This window comes from Bubalus bubalis, chromosome 21 (genome assembly GCF_019923935.1).
Source record: "Bubalus bubalis isolate 160015118507 breed Murrah chromosome 21, NDDB_SH_1, whole genome shotgun sequence".
NCBI classification, from domain to species: Eukaryota; Metazoa; Chordata; class Mammalia; order Artiodactyla; family Bovidae; genus Bubalus; species Bubalus bubalis.
The window spans coordinates 23038329-23058129 of record NC_059177.1 but is presented as its reverse complement, the minus strand read 5'-3'; the positions used below and the strand labels follow the sequence as shown (position 1 = coordinate 23058129).

The 19801-nt window shown below is 45.1% G+C and overlaps 1 protein-coding gene across 1 annotated transcript in view; it reads right to left on the bottom strand.

The window, feature by feature from the left end:
* The window catches only part of CRBN (cereblon), a 405868-nt gene that overhangs the window by 24018 nt on the left and 362049 nt on the right, over positions 1-19801 (bottom strand). The gene's annotated exons all lie outside the window — the stretch shown is intronic.

Here is a 19801-nt window from a genome sequence, read left to right as displayed (position 1 = left end):
CTACTGAACAAAAACATCTCAGCAAGCAGGTTTCTTGGATTAAGCCCTGGTTATTAAAACCAAAAAGGAAAACATGATCATTCACCATTTATTTTTAATTGGGTAACTTTATCCTGAAGCGAGCCATCACACAGAGTAGCTCACATTTCTTCTTGCTTCTGTGAAATGTGTTCATTGATAAGAAGCTCGGCAAACCAGTGGGAAAGGAAACTTATAGCTTTGTCTTATAAACTTACAAGATCTTTGTCTTATAGTTCAAGAATTACCTTTAACAGGATAAAATTGAGGCTAATATTAGATGAGACAAAATACAAATCAAAAAAGTCCCCACTGTACTTTTAATTTCTGGTGTCTGTACACTATGTTAGTAGAAAGGGATGTACAGACTTGGAAGACAATTTTTTTGGCTCCTTTCTGCTTTTTTTTTTTTTTTTATCATTTGCATATACTGTATATGTTTAATGTGTTAAAGAAAGCTACTACCTTGGTCTAAGCAGTCAATTATCTGTCACTTGGATTACTACAGTAGCTTGAATAATGGTTTTTTGACTTCCACTACTGGTCTCCACAGTTCATCCTCAGCAAAGCAGCTGGAGTGAGCCCCTTAAAGCACAGGTCAGACCACGTGACACCCTGCTCAGAACCACGCCTCCATTCCCTATCTCACTGTAAGCCACTTCCGCCCAGTGGCCCCGGAGTCCTGACCTCCCGTGACCCTCCAGGCTCTCCCTCTGCTCTGGCCTCTGTGTTACAACCAAGTAGGGGGCCACTCCCATCACACAGCCTTTGCCCCAGCCCTTCCCTTTTCCTGGAATGCCCTTTGCTCCTGTAGATCCTTCCCTTTTCCTGGAATGCCCTTTGCTCGTGCAGATCCACCACTCGCTCCCTTACATCTTCCAGGTCTTTGATGAAATGTCCCTCTTTAGGGAGTCTTTCCCAGACTATCCAACATCTAACTGCAACCCCACCCCTAGTCTCATCACCCTCTATCCTCCTCCTCTGTTTTATCTATTTTTTTTTCCCCAGAGGATTGATCAACTTCTAAAATACTGTGAAACTTACTTTTTAAAAATATCCTCCTCACTGGGCTTCCCTGGTGGCTCAGCGGTAAAGACTCCACCTGCCAACGCAGGCCACATGGGTCACATCCCTAACCGATAAGATCCCACGTGCCTCGGACCAACCAGGGCTGTGCACCACGGCTACTAAACCTGCGCCCTAGAGCCCAGGAGCTGTGACTGCTGAAGCCCACGTGCCCCAGAGCCCGTGCTCTGCAACAAGAGAAGTCACCTCAGTGAGAAGCCCATGCCCTCAAACTAGAGAGTAGCCCCCACTCGCCACAACTAGAGAAAGCTCACACAGCAACGAAGACCCAGCATAGCCAAAAATAAATGAATACATAAAATTATTTTTTTAAAAATCCTCCTCACTGCAAGAGTGTCAACTCAGTGGGAGAGGTCAGAGATCTGTGCCTCTTGTGTTGAATCCTGTGTCCCAAGAGCTAGTAAGTGCTCAAAACATGTTTACAGAGTGAATGAATGAATGGCACCCTTAATGGGAGACACTGCTGATTGATCCAGCACCAATTCCTCTCTCCTCCCTGACTAAGACCCCTCCTTTGGTTTGGGGCAATGGTGTGCCCAGCCCCATGGGGTCATGTCCGCTCTCAGTCCATCATGCCCCAGTCCCCTCCCCCATGATCTGCAGCTCATGGGAGCCAGGAGACACAACTCTGGCTGATGTCATGCAGAGAAAGTCGTCCTGGCAGCCAGGGAGAACGGTGAGAAGGGAAAGGTGTTTCTATATGATTAAAGGCAACTATTTCATTCCTATACACTCCTGCAGGGATGAAGATTAAGGTCCATATTGGTTTGCCCAATAAAATGAGCCAAGCGAGTACAAACACCTAAGAGATTTTAAAAAGAATCATGAACTTCAGAAAAAGCACAGCTAGATTTACTTGTAGGCATATTCTGTTGTCATTTTTAATTGAAGGGATGAGGACTTCCCTCGTGGCTCAGTGGATAGGCATCTGCCTGCCAATGCAGGGAGCACAGTTCGATTCCTGGTGCAGGAAGATCCCAAGTGCCACGGGGCAACTAAGCCTATTCAGCACAATGAGAAGTGGTCCCCGCTCACCTAAGCTAGAGAAACCCTGTGGTCAGCAACAGAGACCTGGTGCAACCAAACATTTCAAAAAACAAATGATTTAAAAAATTAAATGCATCAATAAATTTTAAAAACTGTAGTGAGGAATCCATTACTTTTGGAACTGCGTAAATCTTCCAGTTCTTTACCTTTTCTGCAAAAGCGCGTGTAAAGCAACAGGTTTGCCTCACCCCCGGAGGCCTTTCGCGTGTTCCGGTATGACAGTTCCCTCTGCCGTTAAGACAGAGGTCAAAAACTGGTGAACCCCAAGTGAGAATTCTGTGAATGTGTTTGGTCTTTATGGTATTTTGAGCTTTTGAAGGAATTGGCACGTGTAGTTATCCATTTCCTTTTAAAAATGGGAATATCTGGCAACTGAGGGTTCGATTCATGCATGTGAACCACTGTCTTAAACCAAAACTGGCAGCTACCCTTGTACATGGGGTGGCCCATCTAAATGCAGGGAACACGGGTTCGATCCCTGGTCCAGGGAGATACCACATGCTGCAGGGCAACTAAGAGATCCCACAGACCCACTGGAGACCCCAGCTGGCCAGAGCAGTGCCTGCCAGAATCCGCCGGCACTGTGTTTGCAACCTGACGTATGGCGTGTACTGGGGAGAGTGATACCACGCCCTGACCGGCCCAGGACGGCCGTGGTGTGTGTCCAGTCAACCAGGGCACCCACCACCCCGTTCCACTCCCCAAAGTGTGCCCATCTGTGCAACGAATCATATGGCCCAGAGGAGCTTGGAGCATCGTGCTGGGTCCACACCGTCTTCAACAACCCATGTGGAGGATTCATATTCATGTTTAGCTGTGCCTTTGACAAGAAAGGGTTGAAATTAGGGATCTTGAATCTTTTGTAGCTCTGTGATTCAGTCTTAAAGGGCATAGTTTTCATGAGGTGTTTTTTTTTTTTTTTTAACTATTCTAGTTGTGCTGTAACTTAAGAAAAAAAAATCTTTGGAATTAAAACATTAATTAGGAACATTAATTCTCATGTTCCTAATTTCCATTAACCACAAAGAGTTTGCAAAACTTGTCCAAGCAGAGAGATCTTTTTTCCACTTGAAGAGGACTCTTGAGTATCAGGGAAAGAAATACTGAGTCCTGCTCTGCAGCCCTTCCTTCTGAGTGCTGGGTCTAGCAACCATTGTCATGGGATGTGCAGTTGGGCATCTATTATCCTGTAAATCCCAGAGTTACCAGGCAATGAAAGATGGATCCTGTCTGCTTTATGCAGACCTAGAGGGGAGAGAGCAGGCATAAAACCAGATCGAGTAAGAATATTTCATGGCTCCTTCAAAATGTTGACAATTTTATTAACTACTCACTTTCATATTTCAGTAATATGGTGAATAATTTGGGATTCGAAGAAATACCTTTATATACATCTTTCACTGCGATGGTAGTATTTCCAGGGACACCAGAGCCTATTCAAGTCCCAAGCATGTTGGATTATTTGCAAAAATGATTATGGGTGATGATACTCAGAGCTGCAATTCACTAAGACTTCCTTCCATCCCATCCATCTCTGACTTGACAGGTAAAGGAGGGGTGATTTTGCAAGACAGTAAAATGTGGGGCAAATTATGGTTTTAAACTTGTTTACTGTTTTCACGACTCATCCAGGAGCTTCCCCCACTGCAGCATGCTGTTTCTACCGCAGGTAAAGGCGCCTGGAGCATGGGGGAGGATGAACGCAAAGCAAGGAGCACGGAGTCCTGGGTTCTGGTCATCGCCTTGTTTCCAGCTCATCTAGACTGGGTCATTTCAACATCTTCTCCTTGGCCTTCTATTCTTGGCCTTGCCTGTTGTAAGGGTAACGGCCAGGATGTGTGAAGTTTGGCCGTTCAAACAAAATCTCAGTGGTTTCACACGAGTGTGCTTCTGGCCCACATCAGGTCTCTTCTGGGTTTGGTGCTTCTCCGAGATGGGTCCCCAGTCCAGTCTGCTTCAATCTTGTGGCACCTCTTTATCTTATGCAGGTCGATAATCACTGGCTGCTGTGGCAGAGAAAAAAGCCTGACGAATTGAGCGCTGCCTCTCAAATGCTCCTGCCTGCCCGTGACACCTGCCCCCGCCACACACATTTCACTGGCAAAGTGAATCCAAGTGTGCCTTCAAAACACTCTGTCCTTTGGCTGTGTGAGAAACATCAGCCACACGATGGAACCAAATCAGAGTTTTTCGTGGATGTCTGAGGATGTGTGTATGCACGTTTTTATGTGCTTCGTCACTGAGTCTTGTCCTACTCTCTCCAGACCCGTGAACTATAGCCCACCAGGCTCTTCTGTTCAAAGGATTTTCCTAGAAAAGAATACTGGAGCGGATTGCCATTTCCTTTTCCAGGGGATCTTCCCAACCCAGGGATGGAACCCGAGTCTCTTGTCTCCTTCACCGGCAGGTGGATTCTTTACCCCAGTTGTCTCCCGGGAAGCCTGTGTATGCGTACATGAATGTACATATGTATACAAACATACAAACATATATACACATGTTCAGAAATACACACACATATATGTTTCAGAATACTTTGCCCAGAGGCGTAAATAAATAAATATAACAAACGAAAGTGGGGCAGCTGAGGCTTATGCTTTTAGCTCTCATCGTTCTTCTACACTTAAGGGGACTGTGGTTTGACAGTCCCTGGACAGTTCTAAAACACCGTGATGTGACCCAAGGCCAGGAATCAAGTAACTCCAGAAGCTACTAGCTCAAAAATAAGAGATCAGAACAATGACCAAAGGAGATATAATGACAATAAAGTATCTCATAGCATCTGTACTATGTAAGAAAGTCAAGCAATTCATGAGGGATATGAAAAGAGAGGAAAAACCGATCAAATGAGGGTCTGAATAAATATGATTTCAATAGTGTGAAGATGATCCAGGCCCCCAAATTCTAGTAAATAAACTCTTAGCTGCCACTGAATTCAGTTTATCACTCACACCAAAAAGCAGCGAAAAATTTGGGTGTTAATTGGGAAAGATATGTCATATCAAGTTATTAATGGGTGCACAAGAAATGTGAACTTCAATGAAAGAAAAATAGAACAGTGGATAAAAGAATCTAATAATGTGTTCGGTAGAGAAACTATTAATAACTGGAAAGCCAAGCAGATAGAAAAAGGCTAAGATGATTTGCAAGCCAGGGCCAGAGCTGAGAAGAGAACTTGAATGTGTTCAGAGACTAAAAGCATTCTCAGACTCCAGACTCTGAATCACTTGTCTTTCTTCAAACTCAGATTAACAAGCATGTTCACTGCTTGTGTGCCGTGTGCAAGGTGGTGTTACAGGAACCGGGGAAACTGCCAGTATAAGAAAACACACAGGAGTGCCTGTCCTCAGGGAGCTTAATCCTACTAGGAGCAGCAGGATAATGAGCCACTGAGAGGCAGAACGAGGACTGCAACGTAACATCTGCTCATGGCTGTGCTCCAATTTGAAGGCAGAGGTGGCAGAACCAAGGACATAGGCAACCTGACAAAGTGCCCAGCGCAGCGGCCACGGCCCACATTCTTTTTCATGTAAACAATGACGGTTGCCGGAAGGAGGGGACACGTTTCAGCAAGCACTGAAGGGATGTATCACTCACTCACCGTCCTTCACAAAAATCACTTACAGGGGCATCCCTGGGGGTACAGTGAATAAGAATCTGCCTGCCGATGAGGGAGACATGGGAGACATGGGTTCGATTCCTGTTGGGGGAAGATCCCACATGCCTCGGAGCAACTAAGCCCAGAATCCGCAACTACTGAGCCCTTGGTCTACAATGACTGAAGCCTACATGCCCCAGAGCTGCTCTCTGAACAGGAGGGGCCACTATAGTGAGAAGCGCACGTGCTGCGAGAGCAGCCCCGACTCACTGCAGCTAGAGCAAGCCCGCGCACAGCAATGAAGACCCAGCACAGCCAAAACTAATAAATAAATACATTTTTGAAAATTACTTATGGACTTAACATTAGCCATCCGAAAGCTTAATCAAAACTAAGGACCCAAGAAGAGGATGGAGTCATGCACTGGGCTTGAAAATCACTGCTATCCAAACAGAGACACACACAGTCCCTCTGAGTGGACCAGAGCTTGGGTCCAAGATTGCACTCTTGACTTGGCTGATGCTTTGTTATGAGTTTCCTGTGTGCCTGGGCTTCTTGGCAGCCAGACAGAGCACTTCCTCTAAGTTAGGGGACCTAGTTCTCATTCTGTCACTGACCAGAAAGCACATATTAAATGCTTTCTCTGAGCCCGGTTGATACACATGCTTTGCGCATATCCTCTCACTGAATTTACAGCAGTCTTGAGAGGCAGGTGATATTGTCTCTATTTTTTATGATGACAAGGCACTTTCTCTCTGTGAAGGGGGAGGGGCAAGGCTGAGTGATTTCCTGGGCCTTAATGAGCTTTCACTTTCTATCACTCTGTGAATTCAGATCGTAGTTCACAGGATGTACCTTAACCTTCGTCCTATCCTCTGGGACCCTGTCCCTCCACTGCCTGGATATGCCTCCAGGTTCCTCCTTTTCATACAGTTTGGAGCACTATTCTTTTTCTTCTTTAGACACTGCCCAGCTTCCGTGCAGGCAGATTCTTTACTGTCTGAGCCACCGGGGAAGCCCAGGACAGAGGGCCTGGAGAAGCACATCTATGGGGTGGGGAGGTGAGGCATGGATACTGGTTTCTCGGGGGCAGTGTTTCTTAGGGTGTGGCCTTGAGTCCTATACGCGGCAGGGGCTTTCCTGGATGGATTATACATGAATCCCAGGGTCAAAGTCTTTTTGAGACAGCAGACACAAGCCCATAGATTTTCATTTTGCTACACAACCAGGACTATTTATAAATACAGTTTAAAAATAAGGGTAACTAAAACTTGATTTACATAAGCTAAAATATCAGGCCATTATTAGACTTTGCTCAGGGCTTTAACTTTATATTCCATCAAGAAGTCTGGCAACCACCCAGTGCCTTGGCAGCATCGCAAAGCCTCTACTGAGAATGTGCGCACAGGAGATGCAGGGTCCCCAGAGCTTTCCTGGGATGAGTCCACATTACACGACTGCATCTGTGCTGTCTTCGTCAGTCTTGGTCCCAGATTGTTGCTTCTACTGATGCATGAATTAGTGTAGTTGAGGAACTATGTTGGGATTTGCCTTTACTGACCATTACGTCGGCTGACTGAAGCACCTTCAGAGATTGTATTGTTACTGTGTTCACCCCAAGGTTTAGCCATCCTGAGGCTCTTTTGTTCTAGAAAGCCTGAACACACAGGATTGACAGAGGTAGGACTCTAACACTGCTGTAAGGGGTCAAGATCTAAAAAGTCAGAAAGCCACTGATCTACAATGCAGCCTTACATCTTTTGTGCTTCATCACATGGCTGTTGTCCTGTTGGCAGGAGTCCCCTTGTGTTGGCTAAGACGCTTGGGCAGCAAAGTCATGGAGCTCCTTTAAATTTATGTCAGGTCTGTCTCTGGAAAAGCAGAGCATGTTGGGATTAGCCAGGCCCCCAGAAAAAGCTCTCGCTGTGCCAGGCTTGGGCTTAGAACGGAGTGGTGAAGCTTTTATTATTCTGAAACACTCAAGCATAAATTCTGCTGATGATGGTTTGGCCCAATGCCTTGGGTGGTGATGTAATCGATGAATACAAAAAGCCAAAACCCTTTTCCTGCAACAGTATTTCCTATCTCACTCAGCTCAAGTGTCCCTAAATCCAAAAATCTTTCCTGATCTCACCAAGCAACTATGGCATTTGCCACTTTATTTTGAAATGTGTTTGTGTGTCCCTTGGTCTGTGGCGTGTCTGCTGAGGACAGGGACCATGCCTCACTCGCCTCTGTGTGCCCTGTGCTGGGATGGGGCTGATCAACAACTGCTGGACTGGATTCAACTTGAAAAAGAACGTGACAGACAGAAAAGTCCAGCCCCTGCCTATCTAGTCATAGTCTATCCTGTGAGAGGCATGGCTCACAGAGAGAACCCAATGCCGTTTGCAGCAACATGGATGGACCCAGAGGTTATTATACTAAGTCCAATAAGCCAGACAGAGAAATACCATGTGATTATCGCTTATAGGTAGAATCTAAAAAGATAAGAATCAAATGAGTTTATTTACAAAACAGAAAGACTCACAGACAGAGAAAACAAACCTGTAGTTACGTCAAAGAGGAAAGGGGAGAGGGATAAATTAGAGGAGTTCAGGGTTAACATATATACACTAGTATATAAAAACAGACAACCAACAAGAACCTATTGTACAGCACAAGGGACTCCACTCAATACTCTGAATGACCTATAAGAGCAAAGAATCTGAAAAAACTGGATATATATAGATATAGATTATACACACACACACACACACACATACACACCCATATATGAAAGTGTTCCTCGTTTAGTTGTATCCAACTCTCTGCAACCCCACAGACTGCAGCCCACCAGGCACCTCTGTCCATTGAATTTTCCAGGCAAGAATACTGGAGTGGGTAGCCATTCCCTTCTCCAGGGGATCTTCCTGACCCAGGGATCAAACCTGGGTCTCCTGCAGTGTAGGCAGATTCTTTACTGTCTGAGCCAGCAGGGAAGATATGTGTGTGTGTGTGTGTGTGTGTGTGTGTGTGTGTGTGTGTGTGTATTCCCTAGAGGAGGAAATGGCAACCCACTCCAGTATTCTTGCCTGGAAAACTCCATGGACAGAGAAGTCTGGCAAGCTATAGTACATGGGGCTTTAGAGAGTCAGATATGACTCAGCAACTAAACCACCACTATATACGTCTGAATTACTCTGCTATACACCTGAAATTAATATAAAAACTATATTTCAATATTTTAAAAAGTAGTATAGGCCTCCAGACCCCAATCAGGACAAAGGAAAGGGGTAAACTCAAATGTGGTTACAAAGCCTACACAGTACGGAAGTAGCAGAGCTAGAAATCCAAACCCAGGCCAGTTTGTTTCCCAAAAGAACTCAGTCACTATAGCTGAAGGCAGGGCGAGGCATGATCTGCCCAAAGCTGAGGCATGCCGTGTGGGAGAGCTGGCAGAGTGGAAGGGAGGCCAGTGTGGTGAAAGCCTTGGCAAGCACAATGGGCATTTAGTCCTGAGAAATAGGAGGAAAGCAGAGAGACTGGGGTGGGGATTGAGGCATAGGCTGGTGCCATAGTGGTCCTCCAAAGTTGTCCATGCCCAGTCTGTGGAACTTATGAGTATGTTACATTATGTGGCAACAGAGACTTTGCAGATGTATTAAACTAAGAATCTTGAGATGGAGAATCACCTGAGCCTCTTTGGGGGACTCAATATGATCTAAGGGTCCTCATAAGAGGGATGCAGGAGGGTCGGAGTCAGAGGAGAAGATGTGATGCACCAGCCAGTGAACTCATGGGCTTCTAGAAGCTGCAAAAGGAGAGGAAGCAGAGTCTCCCCAGGGCCTCCAGAAGGAACACAGCCCTTCCACAACCTTGCTTTTAGCTCACTGGGACTGATTTTGAACATCTGACCTTCAGAAGAGTAAGGCGATAAATCTGTATCCTTGAAGGCGCCGAGTTTGTGGTGGTTCACTGCAGTGGGGAGGGGAGAGCAATGCAGGGCGGGCTGCTGGCGCGTCAGAGACCTCAGGGCAGGCTGCACGGACAGCACCTTGGGGAGCCGGCTGAGCGGCCCTCCTTCCCCAGAGCCAGGTGTCCTGGCAGTAGGTCTGCCCTTGCTCCCAGCATCTGGCTGCCAGGAGGAAGGCCAGCTGGTGGGGGAGGGCAGAGCCAGGAGACACTGCTGAGGTGGCTGGGAGTGACTGCACAGCACCCAAGAGTCAGAGGCTGTCCAGGGAGTCCTAGCAATGCCCTCTAACTCCACAAAACTGCCGCACAGGTTCATCTTTTAAAAGAAGTCAGATTTTTAGCACACCTGACACTTTGTCTCAGAATTAACAGACAAGTTCTCATAGTTCTTCCAAACCTAGAGCTGATCAGCATGTAGAGGAAGAGTCCAAGGCAAAGAAAGTGCCTTCGCTTGGGCTACAGGTACTTCAACTGCATTCAATCCCGTGCAGCCAAGGAACAAACCAGGGAGTTTTCTTATTGGTTATAGCTTTGGGAGCAGCTTGGGTCTAGGTTTCAAATCTAGGAAAGACAAAGAAGGACTGTTCTCACCCAATTACCATCTGCGAAGTATAGAAATCAAAGCACCAGTCAGTGAAAGTAATTTCAGACACATCAATAGAATGTGTGGTTTTTCACCGCAGTGACAAGGATGCCTGAAAATACCAGCTAAAAACAGATAAAGACTTAAAAAACAGTAAAGAAGGAAAGATATTGATGCCATCTGCCATAGTTTTATGAGCTAATATGACCAGAAAATATTGATGACTGTAAAAGTTCTCTGAAGTCAGGACACCTGCTATTAATTTTCATGTCTCATCTACCATAATTCTGTATAGTTTTACAGTAAATCCCCTTTATTTTGGGATTTGAATATCAAAATAAAAATGAGTTAGATGAATCTGAATTACATATTTAGTCTACTTGCATCTCCTGGCTGTATGACCTTGGGCAGATGATTTCAACTCTCTTGCCTTTATGGTCTCACCTTTTCAGTGGGAGTAGTGAGAGCTCTCATCCTAAGGGGCCATTGTGAGATGAGGTGTGAGGATCAGAAGTGTCCTGTCTGTAACTAAGCATTAGGCTGAAGGAAAACACTGAGGTCTCGTGGATTGCAGCTGTGATGTAGCATAGGTGATGCCTTACGCAGTGGGCATGTGGTAAGTACACTCTTAGGTCAGCTACTTGAACTCCTAAAGGTTAGCTGCTCTGAACTATTACACATCTCCAGCCTAGATCCAAGCCCCTCTTTGGCTGTACCTTCCACACCCTTTGTTTTCATGTTCTCTTGACAAGTACTAAGCTCCTTTAGGACTTCCCTGGTGACTCCGATGGTAAAGAATCCGCCTGCAATGTGGGAGAACTGGGTTCGATCCCTGGGTTGGGAAGATTCCCTGAGGAAGTGCACAGCTACCCACTCCAGTATTCTTGCCTGGAGAATCCCCATGGACAGAGGAGCCTGGGGGGTTTGCAGTCCATGGGGTCGCAAAGAGTCATACACGACTGAACAACCTTCACCTTCTTAGCTCTGACCTCACTCTTCCCCCATTTGGGATGATGGCACCAGACAGGAAAACCCGACTCTGCTTGACAGACGCCAATAGGGGGCGCTAGCGGGATCCTGCAAGAGGGCTTCTGGTCCCTAAGACACCAAGCACTTCATTGCAACAGGGTGAGTTTGTTCTTATACCAACAATCAGATCCAGTATGGAGCTTTCCCAGCACTTATGAGAGTAGCCTTATCGCCTCTTCTCAGAGACCAAACACCAGCTGGCTGCGTCTCCTCCTCAGAGACTCAAATTCCTGCTCAGCAGGCTGGGCGAAGGCCCCTTCTCTGGGCTTCTGAGTTTAACAGCATCAACATTTCCCTTCTTCCCTCCAGTCCCTGGAGGCGGGTCGGGGTAACTATTTCCTGCAGCTGCTACTCCAGTAGACCTTAGTGGTTTCTTTCGGCCTGATATTTAGTTACAGAGACGACAGTTGTGTATCTAGCTAATAATTCTTTGCATTAAACTCTCTCCTTCCAGGTAACTTGGGGATTTTCTATGTTTCCTGACCAGACCCCAAGGGAAGTACTCTGGTGGGGTCTTTTGTAAGAAATTGTTACTTTGAATATAATCCAACTTATCAAGGAAGGTGCAAAAAAAATTTTTTTAAAGTTCAAAAGAAAAATAAGCAAAACATTTGAACACATACTTCACCAAAGCAAGCCCACCAAATTTGAGAATGTCTTCAACTTTCTAGGACTTTCCTGGTGGCTCAGACGGTAAAGTGTCTGCCTAAGATGCACGAGACCCAGGTTGGATCCCTGGGTCGGGAAGATAACCCTGGAGAAGGAAATGGCAACCCACTCCAGTACTCTTGTTTGGAAAATCCCATGGACAGAGGATCCTGGTAGGCCATGGTCCATGGGGTCACAAAGAGTCGGACACGACTGAGCCACTTCACTTTCACTTTCAACTTTCTTAGTAATTTTGGAAAATGCAAATTAAAACTCTAAGATACCTACCAGACTGATTAATATTAAGTATACTGAAAAGAGCAAATCTTGATGAGGATATGGAACATGGGGACTCTCCAACACTACTAGTAGGGATTTAAATTGGTCCCAGTCACTTTTGTAAACTGTTGGAAGGGCTTCCATAATGCTTACACAGGTGACCCAGCTGTTGTATCATAGGGATAGCCCCAGTAGAGATGCATGCGTAAGATTAAAGACCTAAATGTACGACCGGACACTATAAAACTCTTAGAGGAAAACATAGGAAAAACACTCTTTGACATAAATCACAGCAAGAACTTTTTTGATCCATCTCCTACAATAATGAAAACAAAAACAAAAACAAATGGGACCTAATTAAACTTAAAAGCAAAGGAAATCATAAACAAGATGAAAAGGTAACCTTCAGAATAGGAGAAAGTATTTGCAAATGAAGCAATGGATAAAGGATTAATCTCCAAAATACACAGACAGCTCACGAAGCTTAATTAAAAAAAAAAAAAAACCCACAAACAACCCAATCACAAAATGGGGAGAAGACCCAAACAGACATTTTTCCAAAGAAGCCATACAAATGGCCAAGAGGCACATGAGAAGATGCTCAACATCACTAATTATTCAGTTCAGTTCAGTACAGTTCAGTCGCTCAGTCGGGTCGGACTCTTTGCCACCCCATGAATGGCCTCCTTGTCCATCACCAACTCCCAGAGTTCACTGAGACTCACGTCCATCAAGTCGGTGATGCCATCCAGCCATCTCATCCTCTGTCGTCCCCTTCTCCTCTTGCCCCCAATCCCTCCCAGCATCAGAGTCTTTTCCAATGAGTCAACTCTTCGCATGAGGTGGCCAAAGGACTGGAGTTTCAGCTTCAGCATCATTCCTTCCAAAGAACACCCAGGACTGATCTCCTTTAGGATGGACTGGTTGGATCTCCTTGCAGTCCAAGGGACTCTCAAGAGTCTTCTCCAACACCACAGTTCAAAAGCATCAATTCTTCGGCACTCAGCTTTCTTGACAGTCCAACTCTCACATCCATACATGACTACTGGAAAAACCATAGCCTTGACTAGACAGACCTTTGTTGGCAAAGTGATGTCTCTGCTTTTCAATATGCTATCTAGGTTGGTCATAACTTTCCTTCCAAGGAGTAAGCAAATCAAAAGTACAATGAGGTATGACCTCACACCAGTCAGAATAGACATCATCAAAAAATTTACAAACCATAAATGCAGGAAAGGGTATGGAGAAAAGGGAACCCTCTTGCACTGCTGGTGGGAATGTAAATGCTACAGCCACTGTGAAAAACAATATGGACATTACTTAAAAATCTAAACATAGAACTACATATGACCCAGCAATCCCACTACTGGACATATACCCTAGTTCAGTTCAGTTCAGTCACTCAGTAGTGTCCGATTCTTTGCGACTCCATGAATCACAGCACGCCAGGCCTTCCTGTCCATCACCAACTCCCGAAGTCCACCCAAACCCATGTTCATTGAGTCGGTTATGCCATCCAACCATCTCATCCTCTGTCGTCCCCTTCTCCTCCTGCCCTCAATCTTTCCCAGCATCAGGGTCTTTTCCAGTGAGTCAGCTCTTCACATCAGGTGGCCAAAGTATTGGAGTTTCAGCTTCAACATCAGTCCTTCCAAAGAACACCCAGGACTGATCTCCTTTAGGATGGACTGGTTGGATCTCCTCTCAGTCCAAGGGACTCGCAAGAGTCTTCTCCAACACCACAGTTCAAAAGCATCAATTCTTCAGTGCTCAGCTTTCTTTATAGTCCAACTCTCACATCCATACATGACCGCTGGAAAAACCATAGCCTTGACTAGATGGACCTTTGTTAAAAACCTTTCTTAAACCTTTCTTAAAAACCTATGGTTTTAAGAAAATCATAATTCAAAAAGATACATGTACCCCAGTGTTCCCTGCAGCACTACTTATAATAGCCTGGACATGGAAGCTAAGGGTCCATCGACAGATGAGTGGATAAAGAAGATGTAATGCATAATCAACGGACTGTAACTCGGCTCTAAAAAGGACTGAAACTGGGTTATTTGTAGAGATGTGGGTGGACCTGAAAGTGAAAGTGAAGTCACTCAGTCGTGTCCGACTCTTAGCGACCCCATGGACTGCAGCCTACCAGGCTCCTCTGTCCATGGGATTTTCCAGGCAAGAGTACTGGAGTGGATTGCTAGAGTCTGTCATACAGAGTGAAGTAAGTCAGAAAGAGAAAGACAAATATCGTATATTAATGCATGTATGTAGAATCAAGAAAAATGGTACAAATGAGCCTAGTTCCAGGGCAGGAACAGAGGTGCAAACACAGAGAACGGACACATGGGCACAGCAGGGGAAGGGGAGAGTGGGATGAACTGGGGGATTAGGTGTGACATAAACACACTGCCATGTGTAAAACGGTTATTTTAGATAGTGCAAAGGCGCTGCATATCGCACAGAGCTCAGCTTGACCCACGCTGACGACCCAGAGGGATGGGATGGTGGGGGTGTGAAGGCGGTCCAACAGGCAGGGTACATGTGTATGCATATCACTGATTCACTTCTTTGTACAGAAAAACCAACACAATACTGTAAAGCAATTACACTCCAATAAAAAAGGCATGTTCATAGAAATATTTTTGGTGATAATTCCCATCTGAAATCAACAGAAATATCCTCCAACCATAGAATGGATAAAGACACTGAGGTCTACTTACATAGGGTGATATCATACAGTAACAGAAATGATAAACCATAGCTACAATACATAGAACATGAATAAATCCAATCCACTTCAATAAAAGATTAAAATATTTACAGCCTGAAGTTTCCCATTTATACTGGATATTTACTTTGAAAAATCACCAGCTTGTCCCTTACTACACTCTACCTTGCTTTAGAGCTTCATCTCTAGATTGGGTTTCTTGGAATCCTCTGAAAACCTAGAAGGCAAAACAGCTGTTATAACCATTGGTTATGGTGCCAGATATTGCCTACTATGAGAAAAACCATTTCAAGGCAGAGTTTTACTTGACTTTTGAATCTCCAGGACTGAGCACACTGTCTGACTCAAGTAAGTGCTCAGGAAGTATCTCCTGAATGGATCCTGGGGGATTTTTGCCTAGAATGTCTCATTACTGTTCTCGCCACTCCAATACAGTCCCTCGCATTGGGAAGGCATCCAAACATATTTCCTGAATGTCTAAACTGAATTTTAAAATACAGTTATATTTGTTAAAACCACATGATGCCTCACTGGAAAATTAATTTCAAATTCTTTTGAACTATTTGGTGAATTGTCATCAGTTTCCTAGGTAACGTACATCACCATCCGAATACCTTTCCTGCTTGTGCTTTTTCATTCCTGAAGTTTTTAGATACCCAAGAAACTACTACTTGATTTTCTATTTTCTACAAGTTGTGAGTTGATATTACAGAGGTGGTATGCTATGATAAAATATTAGTGGCCCGTCCAGTTCAACCACAGACCAGGTGGTTGATTCTGGCCAGTCCTATGAACTCTACTTGTCCTTAAGCTGAAGTGAAAGATTAGTAGCTCAGTCATATTCGACTCTTTGCAACCCCATGGACTGCAGCCCGCCAGGCTCCTTTGTCCATGGGGATTCTCCAGGCAAGAATACTGGAATACATAGCCATTCCCTTCTCCAGGGGATCTTCCTGACCCAGGGATTGAACCCAGGTCTCCTACACTGCAGGCAGATTCTTTATCATCTGAGCCAAAAATGAAGAGGCTGGAATTCTTAAGGACAGAAAATACATGCTCTGCCAGTGACTTTTCTTTCTTCCCACCCATGGCAGACATTGCTAATTGATCACATTACACTCATCTGTTGAGTCTGAGTAACGAAAAAATCCTTCTCAGCATGGCACACCAGAGGCATACCAATCGACTGTAGTTGGCAACTATACAAAACTTAGTTATTAACCCTCTACTGAATGACATAAAGTTCCATTGAATCCCAAACTTCTATAGTTCTGTGATTTATAAAAAGTTATATTCTCTGCAGTGACTCCAAGGCACTGCATAATTTTAAAGTGCATTCGGAACTATCAAAGAAAGATTACATTTTATTACTCACAGTTTCCAAGTTAAGAGTATTTTACTGCGTTATCAATCTTTGCAAATGGAGAATCCAGGTCCAGGGCTCACTGAACATGACTCTTCTCACATATGCATTGTATTTCTAGGATGAGATCTCAAACTAGCACAGGGACACCTATCGAGTATCAAAATAGAAAGCAGGTACCCCAAATCTGAAACCCCCTGGTCCCTTAAGCATTAACAGTTCAGCGAATTCTCCTAAAATGGTAGCACTTGACAGGTAAGCAATTTGTGTGCCTCTTTATTACATCATGAATTTAGAGAAATTAGGAATAATGATCTTAGCAATCTGAGCAGAGGCCTGAGGTCTGAAGTATTAGAATATTATCTTCCAATTAGGTTTCATATCAAATCCCAGGTTACCTAATGGCTCTGGATGGACGTCTTTATCTACTGCTAAGTATATTAAGCTGAGCGTCTGGGTAACTGCTGGATAATAGTCCTGTCCACATGGTGCTACCTGGATGAGAGGAGTATGAGGAGTCTGTGGTTTTCCCAAACATGGCTGATTAGAGCAGGAGAGGCCAATAATGAGTGCTTTCTGTTCCAATCTCCCTCAAGAAGCTGTGTCCTCAGCTTCTTGGACATTCTAGAAGTGGGATGTCTTTTATTAATTCACCAAAGAGTTGGGATTACAAGTCTGTTTTTTTCCCCTCTAGCAGAGTACATGAATTCTGACCTTAAGAGGCACAATTTTCAGGCCGACAGGGTAATACATGGGCTGAAACTAAAATCACTTTTCATGATACTTCAAGGGTCTTCACTCACAGGAAAGCACCATAAGTTCCAGTGAGCAGAGGGCATGAGCAAGTGCCTGGGGGTGAATGAATGGAGCTGAAATGTTGCCCCTGCCTCCAGGATGCAGCCCCTAACCTCTGGGGCCTATTTCCATTTATATGATTCTAGGGGTAAACTTCAAGGAGGTACAACCAGTCCATCCTAAAGGAGATCAGTCCTGGGTGTTCATTGGAAGGAATGATGCTAAAGCTGAAACTCCAATACTTTGGCCACCTCATGCGAAGAGTTGACTCATTGGAAAAGACTCTGATGCTGGGAGGGATTGGGGGCAGGAGGAGAAGGGGACGACAGAGGATGAGATGGCTGGATGGCATCACCGACTCGATGGACGTGAGTTTGAGTGAATTCCGGGAGTTGGTGATGGACAGGGAGGCCTGGTGTGCTGCGATTCATGGGGTCGCAGAGTTGGACACAAGTGAGCGACTGAACTGACTGAGGGGTAAACTACCTCTAACATTCTCAATGGTGACCATCATGTTAAGGGATCAAACTAACTAGTGACGATATCCACATTTTCCAGATAATTTAGGACAAAGTGTACTGTAGACCACGTTAAAGCAGAGATTCTATTTATTATTTGGAGATGTGTGAGCTGACTGCTTAAGTGTCAGTTCATATATTACACCTACCTTCCCTTCCATCGGTGCCTCCTCAAATTGGGGTCAGTTTCCCGGTTTGGGAAGCCAGACCTCAGAAGGTGATGCACCCGCTGATTTGCAAGTCACTTTACAGTTCTGTAAGTCAGAAGTCCCACTCGGTCTGACTGGGCTGAAATCAAGGCCAGAGGAACATTGGCCGGGCCACAGCCCTCCCAGGCAATGCGGATTCTAAGATACCATGATGGAAGTTTACTTTTCAACCCTGCTTTCTTCTCAATGATGGGAAATTCTTTTTTCTTCTCAATGATGAGAACTTTCTCCTGTAGCAGAAAGGACTTCAGGTTTTGTTTGGGGACAGTTTCTGTTCCTTTGAGTCTCAGTTTAGTTACCTGTGGAATGAAGGAGGCCACCTGGGAGATGGACAGTCCTCTTCTGCTCTGGGATTTCACACCTATCTAGAGGCTGCTTCTGATTCCAGGTTTCTCACACCAGATCGATTACCTTTATGCTCCAGAGTTACACGGCAGATGCTACTTGCCTCTGATGGTTCTTTTACTATTTACACTGGGTGTACGCCCATGCAACTGGCTGCGCCTGAGTGGCATTTGTTATGAACTATGCAGTGTGTTTGTAGACCGTCCAATAGTTTTCCTAGAGTTGCTGAAAATTATTCTGGCTGAATATGTGTGTGTGACTTGCTGCTGCTGCTGCTAAGTCACTTCAGTCGTGTCCGACTCCGTGCGACCCCATAGATGGCAGCCCACCAGGCTCCCCTGTGCCTGGGATTCTCCAGGCAAGAACACTGGAGTGGGTTGCCATTTCCTTCTCCAATGCATGAAAGTGAAAAGTCAAAGTGAAGTCTCTCAGTTGTGTCCGACTCTTAGCAACCCCGCGGACTGCAGTCTACCAGGCTCCTCCGCCCATGGGATTTTCCAGGCAAGAGTACTGGAGTGGGTTGCCATTGCCTTCTCTGATAGAGCAGCTTAAATGGTACAAATGTATTACTTTACAGTTCTGTAGGTCCTGGTCGGTCTGACTGGGCTGAAATCAAGGCCAGAGGAATACTGGCAGGGTCGCAGCCCTCCCTGGACACTCTAGAGAAGACTCTTTGGTCACCTTTCCCAGCTTGTGAAGGCAGCACATGCTCCCTGGCTCATGGTCCCCTTCCTCCATCTTCAAACCACCAACGACCTCTCTGACCCTCTTTCCATCATCACATCTCTCTCTGATCACAGTCAGGAAGCGTTCTCTGATTCTGAGGACCAATGAGTAGGCCAAGCCCACCTGCATGATCCCTGCTAACCTCTCGCCTCAAAATCCTTAATCTAATAACATTTGCAAAATCCTTTTTTTTTTTTTTTTCCCACATAAGGTAGCACACTCACAGGTTTGGGATCAGGCACAAACATCTTTGGTGGGGGGCATTGTTCTGCCTCCCTCAATATATTCAAGGGAGGCCTTCAGGAAAGTCTTTTTTTTCTTTTTTTGCTGCCAAGGATGAGGCTTTGGGGGGGTGGGGGTGGGGGGGAGGTGGCGATAAATCTAAAGCCTCGAAGTGATTCTAAAAAACATGTATAGCCTACAGGATCTCATTCGGCTAAATATCTCACTTTGCTGACAAAGAAACATTGTCCAGACAAGGGTGTGACTTGCTCAAGGTCACAGGATTACAGAGGAGGGGCTGCTGGTGGGGCCCAGCCCTCCTGGCTCACAGCCCACCCTCTCTGCACCACTCCTCGTGGCCCTTCTGGATTCACACTGCAAAGAAGCATTTTAAAACAAAAATAAAACCACTGATGGGAAGCTTTGTCCTACTTGGAAGAAGAGTTTTGAATGAGAAGAGGAATTTGTTAAAAAAGTTTGTAATGAAATGTCAAGATGGTTTGCCATTTTACAAAAATATCATTTTTAATCCCAAGTGACGAAACTACTCTGTTGCTAAAGAGAGATGATATTTAAATAAAGGTCAAATAAAATCAGGGGGCGAATACAACACATGATGTATCAGAATATTTAGGATAAATTCAGAGAAT